The following is a 14,246-nucleotide window of genomic DNA, read 5'->3' on the forward strand; positions in this document are numbered from 1 at the left end:
AGCACATGTCCGCCCCCTATTTTTATTGGTCAAAAAAAGTAATGACAGCTTTGGGGGCGGGGCTAACAACACAATTCTTCACACACCCACCTGCCTCCCGAACTTCCCGGGACACAAGTTGCCAATGTTGGCAACTATGGTCCAGCTTCTGTTTTGGAAAGTGACTTGGTGGCAGACAGGCCAGGTGGGAATGTGTATGGAGGAAAAAGTAAATATGTTACCTCAAAGTCCTGCTTACTATGACTCTAGGCCATCCTCTTAATTAATAACAACTGTTAAATTTTTCTCCTAAAATACTGTCGCTGCCACCTTGCAGAGAAAATTTCTGGGTACACCTATATAACTGGGAAAAAGTGCAAGAATAGGGACATAACAGCACAAAACAGCATTTTCACTGTGAGCTGCAGTTTTGCTGTTCTATAAGTGACCCTTACCTCTGGGAACTACACCTTTAAAATGTCATGCAATATGCACATATCTTGCATGTTTAAATTAATGAATTTGTAGAACCTTCTTGCAGTCTGTAGGTAACACTATAGCTAGTGCTATAAAGCCTTTTCCCCTCTGAGGAGCACCCCTCCCCAACTCGGAAGCGGCACTTCCATTCCCACTGCGTCATCTTCGACTCCTCAGACTCTGAGTGTGGTGCTTGGCTGTGACATCATAGACAAGCGCCACATTCCCAGGGTACCACTGACATGGAGTAGCAGTAGGCAGAAGCTTCACATGTAAGAAGTTGCTGGCTGCTTCTCTTTCATGCCAGCGTCCAGCGTCCCTTACCATTGGCGAACTTGACAACCATCTTGGTTCGCCTAAATGTAACATTGGCTCTTGTGGCAGTAAATATTTAATACATTTCCCTACAAAAAACTTGGGAGCACAGCTGTAATTAAACACTTGAGGAATGAATGCTAGCAATGTTTATGTGTTACATTTTTTTACTGGAAATAAATCTGCAATAATATTAAATGTTGAAAATGACCAAAACAGAAAGACTCCAAATCCTCAAATCGTATCCAACTACCAACTATTCATACCAAATTTGGGGCCTTTATAAGTCCCATTACAACTTTTTACCGACCCCATCAATGCCCCTAAAGGATAACCCCATCTTTCCCTCAGTACTTCACCCCTTAGCTTTCTAGGCCTGGCGAGACATAGGCATCCATTTTATATCATACTTGCCAACTCTCCCGGAATGTCTGGGAGACTCCCGCATTTTGCGAGAGTCTCCCGGACTCTCGGGCGAGTGTGGCAATCTCCCGCATCTGGAGTGAAGTGGGCAGAATTAAGTCCCAAACGCCGCGATTCCCGGTGAATCGCGGCATTTGGCGTTTTGCGTCATCACGTCATGGGGGCGGGTCCAAAATGACTTGCATGTTGGAGCCCCGCACCCGTTACGCCCACCTCCTCCACAGGCTCCCGGATTTCAAGATGAGAAAGTTGGTAAGTATGTTTTATATTTGATATAAAAGGCATGGGGATCTGTTACTCTCTCCTAGAAATAAATCATATACTTCAATCTCCAAGCCTGAAAGTGTTTACGTTTCTCCAACTGAAACACTTCCTGCAATCTCTACCTACTTGTTTTCTGATTGTTTCGCTATCAGCATTTGAGAGAATTTGTTTCTCTTTATATAAAAGAGGGCTGATCTCTATAATTTACTGCTTTATGATGGACCCCAGAAATTCAGTCCAACCAAAATATGACATAGATTAGGAAGGCGATAATGGCTTGTCTGCAAATAATTTCTATTTCTTTACAGATTAAAGTGAACCAAAACTAAATCTATGTTAGGTGTTACTTGATTCACACCAGGCAACATAAGATATTTCCAAACTCTTCGCCCATTAGCTGGTGTCACTGCAGCCATATTGGCTATGTGGTGGCCCCAACATCATCAAATGCTAAGATAATATAAAAACTTTTCTGAATCTCTCAATTATCACAGATCCCTGGGACTGTCTACTTGGACATCAACAACTAGGCTTTAATAAAGAATAAGATATATAAATAGACTAGTCTACCATATCCTCAATGCAGCCAAATGTGAACAGCACTCATGTCTCCGCCATCAACTCAGTTCCCATGAAGATTTGCCAAGAATACACAATACCCTCCATACGTGTATTGATACCTGAAACCACTGGTTCAGCAACAGTTCTACACCATCCTCAACTCTATTAGACCATCCCTACAATGGGTTCTTCCTCACCAACACATTCCTCTAAATACTTGCACTCTTAAAATGCTCTTTCAATAATTCTTAACCTACCTATGAGACCCTGATGGTTATTGGGCTTGGGGACGGATGGATGGAGGCGTTTTTTTTCCCATTTTCTTCTCTCTTTTCCTTCCTGCTCACCCGCCCTTTCTTCACCCCTCCACTTAGCCTCGTCTGTTTTCACCCTCCAAGCTATGCTCATTCCCTTTCTACCAAAACTCCCCCCTCACTTACCAATGTGGATCTGAATGTTGGCCTATACCCATTTGAGCATTATAATGAAATTGATAAGACTGTATTTGCATTTTGAATAAACAGTTTAAAAGAAAAAAAAATGAATGCAATAATTCCATACAGCAGTAACATATATAAACGTAATCAAGAAATAATTAAACATACTTCTGAAGCACACACAAAGCAAAATATTATATTACCCTTCCCATGGCACAAAAGGAACATCATGCAGATTGCATATCAAATGTCTCAACGTTGTATATAGAATGCCAGCCAACGTGAATGGTAAGTAACCAGATGCACAAGAATAGCCATTAGAACTTAGAGAAACACAGTGGTGGCATGAGTAACCACGGAACTGCCTTTTGACTGATACTCTTCAAGCAGTCTGTGAGTGGTTTGAAGAACGGTAGAGCATGCCCACAAAGAGAGATGCCAATTGGGCAGACATGTTTCATCTCATATGAAGACTTTATTTATTTTGAAAAGAGCAAAAGCGCAGAACAAATGCTTTTTTGAGCTTATTTTTTTTTTACTAGTGCATGAATTTTAAGGCCAAGATGTGGAGGGTGTTTTGCTTCTACTGTTGGGAGGAGCTGGCCAGAACGAGGGTGTTCCACAGTGAGTGCAACCTAGGTAAATATTTGCACCTACTTTTGCACACACATGCAAAAATTAGGTTTCAATTTGTCTGACAACATTATTTAAATGAGATCAAGGGGTGGGAAAGGCTCATTAAAGGAATTTCCCTACTTTTTTGGGACCACACATCTTTTCCCCACAAAACATTTCTGAGTACTTGGGTGGATCTCATAATCTGGAGCTGTCCTATACTTTCTATGGGATGCCTTCTGCACCCTCCAGTTGCACTTTAAAGCACGTCAAGCAATGCAATACAAACATTAAAGCACACAGAAGTGACAGATGTAATAAAAATAATTGCCATGTTCTATCATATGTTGGCTAAACCATACTTGCCGACTTTTAAAACTTCCCCTCCGGGAGATCCGAGAGGTCAGATGACAAGTACAGGAGGGGTTGTGGCACCACCATCTTCTATGAAATAGTGAAAATCACGGCATTGCATAGCAGGGGGTGGGGAGGCGGCTTGATGATGCAAATCACTTTCTTAAGACAAGCCAACGCCAATACCCGGGAAGATTCCTACACTTCCTGGAATCCTCGAAATTCAGAGACCTCCCGGGAATTCCAGTAGAGTAGGCAAGTATCGACTAAGCCGAATAGTTGAAAAATTGAAAAGTTACATTTAATGAAGAAAGTGGTACTAAAGTGATAGTAAGCAGTGCTGGTTTCTAATCGCACCCACAATCCTGCAAATGTAAAAGCAGATTGCCATTTTTTAGGAGCAGGTCCAAACACTGGGAATGTGCTAGGTAAGCAATTAGGCCCATTTACACAAGTAGAAAGGCTCTGGGTGTTTTCACTTTTGCACATCACTTGAGATGCTCTGCATAGAAATTTATAAAAAAAAGAAATACAAATTATATCTTTTATCTAATTTTCAAGATGTTTTTCATGTATTATTAAGGAAAAATACCCCTGTGCACATATCCTAAAGCAACAATGACACAAAACTATAGCAATTATGAGTGATTTTGTACTGTATATATGCACCACAGTGGTAAAAAGATCAATTTCTTCTTTGCTCGTCACTAGTCCTTGCATGTTTCTATTACCAGTCCTCTCTTCTGTGGTATTCTGGCCACCTAGTCTGCTGTACTCTACCTTTACTTATGTTTCTTGTGAGACCATGAGGATTTCCAATTCCTTGCTTGACAGACAATGATAAGTTAGCTCTTGCTGTCCTCAGAAGGGCCCTTGCTAGTACACTGGTCCTAAAAGGACCCAAAATATATAGAGCTAACCGTCCATGCTCAGTGGGACCCAGGGCCCATTATACCATTGCAAACCCAAATCCTATGCCATTGCCTGTAGCAAAATGGTGGCAGAACAGTTCTGTTTCCGCTGCTGACTCACTGATAAATTCCTGTTCTATAGAAGTTCCTGGAAACTGTTTGAACTAAACAGTTCCTGGGTACAGGATCTACTTACGCTGTATATATTCTTATGTATATATGGACAACTGCACTATATACATTTACCCATACTGTATCATACTTGCCAACTCTCCCGGAATGTCCGGTAGACTCCCGGATTCCGTGTAGGTCTCCCAGACTCCCGGGAGTGCATGGCAGCCTCCCGCATCTACCCACTTCCCAGTGAAGTGGGCAGAATTAGATAAAAAATGCCGCAATTCGCATTTGGCCCTGCCCCCACTGTAAAATGCCGTGGTTGCATCATTACATCACAGGGGTCAGATCTGCATAACCCCGCCCACGAAACTCCCACCTCCCCTACACAACTCCCGGACGCTGACGTTTGAATGTCGGCAAGTATGTACTGTATGCTAGAGATAATTCTCTCAATGTCGTCTTTTCTGCATATATGTATGGGAAATTGTGCAGTACCACTTTTCTCATTCTATATGCAAGTCATATTTGCTCTTATTCTGTTTGTAAATATAATTGCTTAGAACCACTTCTTTCCACAGTGATGTATGCACTTGACCTGTTAAATGTTATGGCCAGTGAATGGAGTAGAAGTTGCTAAAGATACAGGCTCCTTTGTTGTAAATCTGACTCCAATTAAGACTCATCGTTCAAAATGAGCTCAGTGTGATCCAATTCAAGGGCTGCTGAAGAAAGTGTTACATTTTACAAGACAGGTCTTTATTAGGATAAGGAAAACTCACTTCAGCAACTGCAGCCAATTGGCTCCCTGGTACAAAAAAGTTTTACAAGTTGCAAAAAATAAATACAAATAAATAGTAATTAAAATGTTTAAACATTTAATTTGTTTTAAGTTAAAACTGTAAAAACTGCTTTGGGCATAAAGGTGTGTAACACCCTGTGATTATGAAAGGATTAAATAAAGAATATTGAAAAAAAAAGTACACAAAACATTTAGCAAAATATAGATTATTTTGTTACAGTAACTATTAATTGCATATTGTATTTGAAGGCAGAGTAAGCCAACTCTCTACAAATATATGTATGGTACTGAAGTGCACCTTTATGCAATTCCAGTTTATTAAAGAGGTTAAAATGTATAAAGCCCTGATGGGATATGGTTTCAATGCTTCATCACACCACCCATCATTTGCTTTTCAATCTAGATCAGAATGATCTTTCTTACTTCTTTGCAATCACCTACCTGCACATCTAATATTTTCTGAGCATTCTCTTGAGAGGATGCCTGGAAGCTGGCCAGCCCAGCCTGGTTATAGAGGCCTTGTTGTTTGAAGAACTCCACCAAAGCCCGGTGCATCCTGCTCTGCAGCACCGAGATCTAAAAAAAAAAAAAGAAAGAGAGGAGGAGGTGGGGGGTGAACAAAGAAAAAAGTCAGAGCAGGAGAGGAAATTAATGGCAGTGTTCAAGAAGAATGATGGAGGGAAATATAGAAAGCAGTCAATAGCCCATTCTGCACTGTACAGACCTGACAGGAATTTCACAGTCTCTTGATTTTTCAGCCCACTCATGTGCATTCATCAGAAACCAGTCACATCTGGCTGCCAGGATGGGGGGTTAATTTTCTCTAAATGCCTCAGCAGTTTTGTTCTAGCTGAAGCAAACTCTGTGACTGCAAAGCTGATGAGTAAAATATTTCTACTTCACCCAGTTTAACTCAAAAACGATAGCTCTAGGACATATTGAACCTTTTTGTTTGGTCTTTTTTCATAAAAGGATTCCTTTGAGGCCTTTCGGAACAGCACATCAGGTCAGCAGAACGTTTAAAATGCAAGGTTAGGACTTTGATGGACATCGTGTTTTTACTTCTTCTCCTTGTAAAGCTTATCATAGCCTGGCAATGTGTGCTTCGGAGCATGACAAAACTAAAGAGAATTAACTCAGCCATCAAACGCTGAGGGAGAACAATAACAGGATAGAAATTTCCACACAGAACTCCATATTAATCTGTCTCGCTATGAACATGTGACATGTGAACATGCACCTGAAATAAAGTCGATTTTGAAAAGTGACGCTGAGTGTCATACAAAGTGTATCACAGCAATACAATGCGTACACTGAAGAACAGAATAAACTGTTATTTAACCTTCCTGGAACAATGTTTATTATATGTACATTTGTCCTGGCCCCTGAAACTATAGCAGAGGGGCACACATGTCAGCAATATAGTGTCATTTGTGGACAGCGCTCAACTGGGATACAGGAAAGAACAAATACACAGCAGTACTGGGTCCACAAATGACATAGTATTGCTGACAAATGTGCCCCTTGGCTACATATATTTCCCCTATTGGAGAGCTGTATGCTATCAAAAGTACTTACAAGCAGAACACGTTCAGAATGTAAAGCATCACATTTATAACAACTCCCGGATCATGTGACCTATAACATTTTAAGCAAAATGCTCTGTTCATCTTATACTCATATTTGCAGCAATTTCATTGGTAATTGTAAAGAAATTACACCTCAAACAGTTGAAACAGATACTTGCCAAACAGTCATACAAACAGGTACATATATCATTAACAATTAACAAATGTGTGCAAAATAGGCCAAAGTATGCGCTGTTTGGTCGTTGTAGCAGTAAACTGCAGTCAAGCACAGGACTTGTGCAAATTATCTTTTTTCCCCACTGCTGTATTAAGTGCAAATGGGGCTCTAGGTCGGCCAGCTGTACAGGACCCAAATGTAATTACCAACTCCAGCAGGACCTGTCCAATCATCACCCTGAGGTGCACATGTGATTATACACCAGATTATATATCAGCCAGCAAATATGCACATCCGATTAAGTATCAACCAACAGAATAGCACATAGTTCTATATCAACCATCAGATGTATTCATATGATTATATACCAGCTAGCACAGATGCCCATATGATAATATACCAGCCAGCAAAGGCATACATATATTTATAAACCAACCAGAAGTGCATTCATATGATGTATACCAGACAGGAGAATGCCCATTTAGTTTAATTTACTAAAATAATTAAATATGAAAACATGATTATATAGCAACCATCAGAGAGTCCATATGATTATGTACAATCCATCAGCATGTCTATATGGTTGTATACTAGACAGAGGTGACCACATACCAAATGTAACCTCACATTTGGCCATATTAACGAACAAAGCTTGGTATAGGGTTTAAAGTTAATACATGGCGTGGGCACCTGGCCGTGTTCTTCAGTCATTTAGCAACAAGTGGTGATATCTAATGCAGATCACTACTGGAATAGACAGATTGGCAATATGACTAAGGAGGATGGTGACAGCAAATACTGAAAAGATTAGTCTAAAGCAGTGTGCTTTAACACAAAAATCTTTGGTGACGTAAAATAATGAAAATCACTAATCCCTTTCAGTGTTATTTATCCCCATGTTTTATCTCAGTTTTATAAACCTGTCCTGTTCTAATCCATGCTGGTAGCTTTTACATCAAGTGATCTTACTGCTATTTGTAATGGTTTGTGTCAATGTATCATTTTATAGCAATATTGCACATATTCTTTCACATATTTGCTACCTTATGATGTATACATTCATGAGCAAAAATGTTAAGCACAGAAAGATAACTCAGGGTCAATAAAATGCTATTATTATACTGTATATAGGATAATTGATGCCCTCCTCTATATTATAAAGATTATAAAGCATGGAGCTGCAAGCTGACCAGATTTATACTGGTCACAGAAATCCAAGGTGACTTCTAATATTGTCAATAGTTTACAGATTGGGGGGAAACCAGTGGCAAATGACAGCTATGGTTATAGATATGGTTACGTTATAATTGACATTATACAAAGATAATTTAGGTGAGGATATCACCCTTAACTGTAATGAAAGTTACCTTCTCACTCACTTGGGCAGACCAGAGTATATCCAAAATAAGTCTTTATTACAACAGCACAACATCACAAGACGTTCACGAGATAGAGGGTAATGGTAGCATGTATCCTCCAGCAGACTCTTGCAGTCAGCACTCCAAAGTAATAATCTTAGTCCCTTTCAAAGTCTTGTCCTCCCGCAATATTACCACTACTGATTAGCTAGACAGTTACTATGTCACCTAGCTTGGGATACTGGCTCACACAGACCCTGTCCTGGAAGGGTTTCCTCCAGCGGCACTACAATGCCTGCCTAGAGTCCTTTTTGCGGATGTCTTGTACACTAGGATCCTCCAAGTTAGAATAGCTCTCTTGGTATTCTGCTCTCCTTATATTCTTGGCTGTAAACACAGGGAGTAGGGTCAATTGTCTCAATCTTTCCCCTTTCAGCAGGGGTCTAGCAGTGGATACTTTAACTGTTAGACATACTATCAATGTTACCTTGATTATACAATGGAATGGCTTGACTCAATTAGCTATTTGGCTGGATACACTAAACAAAGGGTTACAATATAACATCCAGGAATGACACTTCACGCTTTCGTGAAACAACAAGACATTTGACACATTGTATCTGCAACGTTACACAATCTGAGTCTGTGATACATTTTGATACAATAACATTTATATTGACACATATTAATACATTTCCCAATGCTATTTCAGTCAGTATATTACTGTGGAGGCACATTGCATATCATCTAGAAGTTCTAACCTAATTACCTCTCAGATTACCTGTTGACCTAGCTAATTAATGGGGGCTGCCAGCTAGCTATGTCAAGTCACTCAGACATTGTTCTGATTACAAACCAGATTTAAGCCACACCTCATGACAATGGACATTTGAGACAAATGATAATTACCTTAGCTATCACAAGCAAAATGACTTCTGCTGTCCTGTTATTTTCACACAATATGGCAATATTCTTGGAATTTCTAACACATATAATATTGCAGGTAATAGCAAGGGCAAATTGTACCCAATAACATGAAATAATAATACACATACTACACCGATGATCTGGTGTATATACTTAGACTGGGCCAAGGATTAAAAAGTACATTAAACTGTGAGAAACGGGTGATGGATAAAAAGTTCTCAGTCCAGTAGCATCTATCTAGTAGTATCTAACTCTATTGCACCAAGTTAGAGATAGTATCCAGCCTTTCCAATGTGCCTGGAAATCTCACAATGTCAAGGAAGAATGTTTCTGGGTGCTAGTAAGCATGCACAATACTTGGAAACGTATATTCATAATGGATAATTGATATTGGTTAATGGATATTCATGCACTCAATGCTCACTTCCACAATCTAGGTATCTAGTAGGTAAGGGGCTTTGCTTCTATTGTAAATAGTGTTAGTTAGGGTTAATCAGAGAGTGTATGTATTCATTAAAATTCTGCACTTGACATCTTCTTTAATACCTTTTTTCTAATATCAGAATAATCCATTGCAAATACAATTCACATCTAATATCCATGAAAATATTTCTGATTTGTAGAACCCACTATTTTACTATAGATCACCACATTTGTATTTTTATTACAGATTGTAACATACTTCACATAAACTGACATAAATAGTTATACTTTTAGAGCAATCAATGGGAAAAGGATAACTAGCAATTCCAGTGAGATAGCTGTCATGCGCAGTATTTTTTGGAGGTAACAAAATGTAGGGAAAAATAAAATTTTATGAAAAAAATTATATATTGAAACAAGGTAGCAATCAGGTGTCCCAAGGTTGAATGTCTAGTGGAGATGATATCATAGACATTCCAAATGCTTTTCATAATGTGATCGTGGAAAATGGCACAGCTGAAACAAGAGGACAGAGTGGAGATTGGGACAGTTGTGATGCTGCATTAGTGTGAGTAGTATCAGCGGGGGTTAAGTATATAATGCCATGATATAGTTCCTAAATACCGTCTTAATTCTCCAAAATGCCCCTATGGATACACAGCATTGACACATGGCTCCATAATTCAACCACAAAGGTCAATAATTATCCTTATGACTTCAGAATGCTCACATATCAGACTCAACATACCCATATGTTCTATTTATGCCCCATCCATAAGGTTAAGATTGGCCAGGTTATCATCATCATCATCATCATTTATTCCAGTAAGTGTTGATCAGTTGCTGGTGTAAATCTTGGTTAGCTCTGAGGCATTCTCTGCTGTTTGGCATGGGTATAGTTGTGCCACTCTCCTACAGTGAACTCTGAATTGCTGCCATAGTTCAGTGCAGGACAGGAATCAGTACTGTGAAGCAATAGTTGTAGCTGCTGTGAGCATGACCTTGCAGGGGAAGCACTTACCAAAAGGAGGGAAGATAGGGCCAATATTTTATGCCTCTGTATATTAGACAGTGCTCTAGATCTAGGTCTGTATATTAGGGTTGGTATAAGATATTGCTCTGCATGTTAGATCAGGACCCAGATATGTGCTTTTTAGCTCAACTTTATGTACTCAGCACCAGGTATAGATCAGCACATTAAACTGGGTAGACGATATGATTTGGCGTTGTCCATTTGGCCCCAGATATGGCTTGGCATACAGTGGCATCTACCGTAACTCTTGGAGCTGAGCCCTTGATTTAGGACATATTTGTCAAGACCTAATCACACAGTAAGTGCCCCAGGAGCTTGCCCTGCTAGCTCTTTACCAAACTGAAGTTGAACCAGGTAAAATAAATAGTTTCATTTATAATAAATATGTTCCAGTATTTTAGCAAGTTTTTGTTAATTTGGGATAACATAACCTCATGCCTCTAGTATAAATATTACTTCTCTATTTTACTAGCTCTTAACCCTTTTTTTGTATTGGATGTCAGTGATAACTAAATAATGCTAATTTTGTCACTAAACACATTTGCCATAAACCTACAATAGGGAAGATATAAATAAACATAATACACAATGTTTGTAATGTGCATTTAATATGTATTATTCCTCTATGATAATTAACTGTTTGGATCACATTGCTGCTTTACATTTAACAGTCTAATTGTGTATTTGTTACCAAGCACAACATAACAAGTAATGCTATGTCATCATCATGCACTTCCATTGCCACATCTGATATGCAAATTAATGCATTCAAAGAATCCATGGTGCTGTTACAGCACAATCTCAATGGTCTGGAACTCTTCTGGCCAATCAGAATCCAGAGTTCTTCAAGCTTGATAGTCAATTAAGGCTGTATGTTTGTCAAGGAAGTTGCAGAGACCATAATCTTAACAATTCACTACACTTTCATAAACTGTACTTTTCTACATGCTTTGGCAATTTCTGCTAGGATCACTGTGTATACTTTAGTTATATGCATTTCAGCATTATTATTATTATCACCATAATATTGTTACAACTTTTTATAAAATGTACTTTTTGGAGACACTTTAATCATTAAAACAATATTTTTAACAATTTTGTTTTGCCTACATTTTCTATACTGCAAGGGATAGACTTAAGAGTGTCTGACTAACACATCAGCACATTTAGATAGTCAATGAAACTGCTGCAAAAAAGTTATTTGAAGGAAAAGATGCATTCATTTATTATAAGGTAGATTCTATTGAAAGATAAAACAAGTGTTACAATAAAACAAATATGACACAGCATGAGCATACAAGATGCACAGACTAAATTTAATATCATTAAAGTTATTTGCAGATTACATTTTGTTTTTTGTAACCAGCCTAGAGACCAGATTACCAGCCCTACATAGTATGCATAGGCCTCTCTATATAAACTTAGCACTATCGAATCGGAATCTCTCCCCGTTTCCCTGTTAAAGTAAGACACGGGATGCTTAAGTCTCTTAAGAAAATATTTAAATATATATGGCAACCAAATGCCATAAGTTATCTAGGGATCCAAATTCCAACGGAAACTGAATATATCATTGAAGACAATTACCTGTCTCTCCTAAGTAAATTGAGGAACTCGCTAAATAATGGAGTTAACTACAAGGTCTTGTAGTTGGGTCATATTGCAGCTTTAAAAATTATGCTGTGGCCAATGATACTGTACCCATTTACAACTATACTACCCCTTAAGTACCTTAATAAATTCTGCTTCTTCATTTGGAGGAACAAAAAGAGTACACTAGCCAGAGAATGTATGCTCTGCTCCAAAGTTAGAAAGAGTGTTAGCCCTACCAAACCTAGGAAAGTACCAATTAGCGCCTGTGTTAGAGTAACCCTCAGTCAAGCTATGAATGTGACTTTTCCTAAGTTCAAACATTTATGGATTTCAAGAGAAGAGAAAACTATAAATAGACTCGCAGGGATAAAATAATGAACACAGAAGGAATAATTCCTCCCTCCAATCAATTCTCATCTTGGGACTTGCTAGGCTGATTCCAGACTTGAACCTTAATAATTGGTGCACACAAGGAATCACCAAAATACAAAATGTGTATAAAGGTTGAAGCCTATTGTCTAAGCTAAACACCATGTGCCTGATTCATTAAGGATCTTAACTTCAGAAACTTCTTATTTCAGTCTCCTGGACAAAACCATGTTACAATGTAAGGGGTGCAAATTAGTATTCTGTTTTGCACATAAGTTAAATACTGACTGTTTTTTCATGTAGCACACAAATACTTGATAGCTTATTTGTACAATGAAATTTAAATTTGATATTTGTGTGCTACATGAAAAAACAGTCAGTATTTAACTTATGAGCAAAACAGAATACTAATTTGCACCCCTTGCATTGTAACATGGTTTTGTCCAGGAGACTGAAATAAGAAGTTTCTGAAGTTAAGATCCTTAATGAATCAGGCCCCAGATACTCAAATAAGAATTTTATAAATATTTCCAAGACACAAAACTTATTCTCCAATAAAACCACACAACCACTCTTACTATCTTAAATGTATGTCTCAGAACCATAAGGGAGGAATAAAGCTTTGTATATAATATATAATAATAGCTATATAATAATAGCTTTCATACTATATTTTACTGAACATTCATAAACTGGCAGTACAAAACCAATGGGGAGCATATCAACAGATCTTGCTAACATTGAATGGGAATCTCTATTCAGCAATTGGTACCGTATGTCTCAGTGTATCATCCACTCAAAATTATGCTCCAAATCATTCTCAGATTGTACCTGACCCCTAACAAAAATCCATAAAGTTGACCCAAGTACCTCCGAATACTGCTGTCATAAATGTGTCGCAGTAGAATGCCCGGTAATACAGCGTATATGGACAGAGGTGTTAGATCTTGTTGATCGAATTGCGGGATCGCTACTTCACTTCAAAGTCAAAAGTGTTGTTTCTAACTACAAAACAAATCACTCACACTGTAAAGTTTGTCTCTTATTTACATATTTTTCGAAGTGCCATCTAACTACCAAATACCATAAGGGTCTCTCATACAACCAAAAGCATTTCCAAGAAAGGTACTTTGAAGAGAAAACTATAGTCCAGAAATACAATTGAGTCAAAAGTATTGTTTGTTCACATTGCTTAAAAGCTGTTATCTAGTAACAATATTGAGACTAATAGTATAATTTAAAATTTGTGAAAACATTTTCTCTGAATTTATAGTGATTAAAAGGGATGCTGGAAATATTCAAACCGGTTTGAAATTCAGTCACATTTGGCCTGTTCAAGGGCTCCGAACTTGTTCACTGTATATTTAAGATATTTATCCTTGTTCCATTTCTGTTTGTCGGTTGCAAACAAAATTTTGGTTCGAAATTCAAGCTTGCAGCAAATATTACTGTGCTCGGGTTCAAAGTTAGCATGATTTTTTTTAAAAAATAATACTATATATAAGCTTTAAAATGATAACTTTATATAAATTTAGCTCAACATTT

General features: G+C 38.2%; 1 long non-coding RNA gene across 2 annotated transcripts in view; it reads right to left on the reverse strand.

Annotated features, from left to right (window-relative positions):
* LOC142158990 (uncharacterized) overlaps window positions 1–14,246 on the reverse strand; it is a 111,264-nt gene that overhangs the window by 31,849 nt on the left and 65,169 nt on the right. For both annotated transcript variants that reach the window (XR_012692893.1, XR_012692892.1), the window contains one exon: window positions 5,694–5,828. This is a non-coding gene — a long non-coding RNA (uncharacterized LOC142158990). The remainder of the gene's footprint in view (window positions 1–5,693; window positions 5,829–14,246) is intronic.

The sequence above is a fragment of the Mixophyes fleayi genome, chromosome 5 (assembly GCF_038048845.1).
Source record: "Mixophyes fleayi isolate aMixFle1 chromosome 5, aMixFle1.hap1, whole genome shotgun sequence".
Taxonomy (NCBI): Eukaryota; Metazoa; Chordata; class Amphibia; order Anura; family Limnodynastidae; genus Mixophyes; species Mixophyes fleayi.